Source organism: Cariama cristata, unplaced genomic scaffold (assembly GCF_000690535.1).
Source record: "Cariama cristata isolate BGI_N322 unplaced genomic scaffold, ASM69053v1 scaffold8272, whole genome shotgun sequence".
Taxonomy (NCBI): Eukaryota; Metazoa; Chordata; class Aves; order Cariamiformes; family Cariamidae; genus Cariama; species Cariama cristata.
In genome coordinates, this window is record NW_009602071.1 from 70024 (window position 1) to 71347 (window position 1324).

Here is a 1324-nt window from a genome sequence, read left to right on the forward strand (position 1 = left end):
AGAAGAGGAAAGCAAGAGCCTGTGAAGAGAAACATTCAGCACAGGTTTAAAAAGTGCTCAGAGATCTCCCTTTGCTCAGGTTTCCAAATGAAACCAATAGAACACCTCTCTGCCAGTACAAGAACTCTTAAAGGCTCCTTCAGAGAGATAACTTCCAAAACGAAATGACTCCAAGAGACAGGCAGCCTCAAAGCCTTGGTGCCCTGTGGGAATTCCCTAATTCATCACAGATGGAGATGCAGCCATCAGGAAAAGGGGTAGGGCCCTCAACAGTTCTTACAGCTGTGGTCTTAGAAAAGATTAACCCTTTCAGCCAGCCCTGGACATAGATTTGAGCAGGCTGTACAGACTAATCGATACTTGAGGAAAGCATTAAAGCTACGCTGTTAAGCTGGAGCAGTTCTAAAAGGCAGAATCTATTTGGTGACACGGGCCACAAAGTCAGATGGCACCTAGGAAATAAAATCCGTTATAACAACAGGTGCCAGCATCTTGTTCAGTAAGGTCTTGGTCAAGACGTTGTATCTGGTTGATGAAAACACAGTCCTACGAAAAGCACAGTGGCAAACTATCAGATATTTTCAGAGAGGCGGCTGACGTTCTCCTAAGAAGCACCAGACCTGTTACACATCTTCCTATGATACCTCCAGCTCCTCTGTGTTTGTTGCCTGTACTGTTCATGTGTTTTCTTCTCCAAACCAGTCTGGAGAAAAAGTTCCTTGAATTACAGGGATATTTAGTATAGACCTTTATCCAGACATCTTTTCCTTCAAAATGCTTTATATAGATTTTCTAATTTGCAGCTGAATCTATTCCTCCATACATAATTACTTTTCTTTAAGTTTTATAACAAATATCACTCATTTCACATGCTCCTTGACTGTGTCTTAGCTCTTGGATTTATGCATCCTACTATCAAAGTCTTTCCTCTGATACAACCTCGGCAACCATTGCCCTTGCAAGAGACAGAATGTGATCATTCGTCTCCAATTTCATGACTGTTGCAATAACAGTCTATAGACTACAGAAACGATGCTGCATGCTGGTCTTAGCTAGAAAGCAAGTGATACACCTTTTATTAGAGAACTTTGGGCCAAACACAAAATGAAATGTGTTTGTTAACATGGGTAGCAATATCACACAGTTCAGCTTTATGCCAAGCCACCTGGCAATAAGGACTAACAATGTCAAATCTTGCAGCCACCAGAAAATATTAGCCCTTCATCATCTTACTTCAAGGTAATACTCCCTGAACACGCTTGGAAGATACAAATTCGTCAAGGATGTTCCTTTCTTCCCCCACCCCCACCCACACCCGCCATCG

At 42.2% G+C, this 1324-nt stretch overlaps 1 protein-coding gene across 1 annotated transcript in view; it reads right to left on the reverse strand.

Annotated features, from left to right (window-relative positions):
• LOC104157290 (protein spinster homolog 3-like) overlaps positions 1 to 1324 on the reverse strand; it is a gene marked incomplete at its 5' end in the record, with an annotated part of 24674 nt that overhangs the window by 11130 nt on the left and 12220 nt on the right. The gene's annotated exons all lie outside the window — the stretch shown is intronic.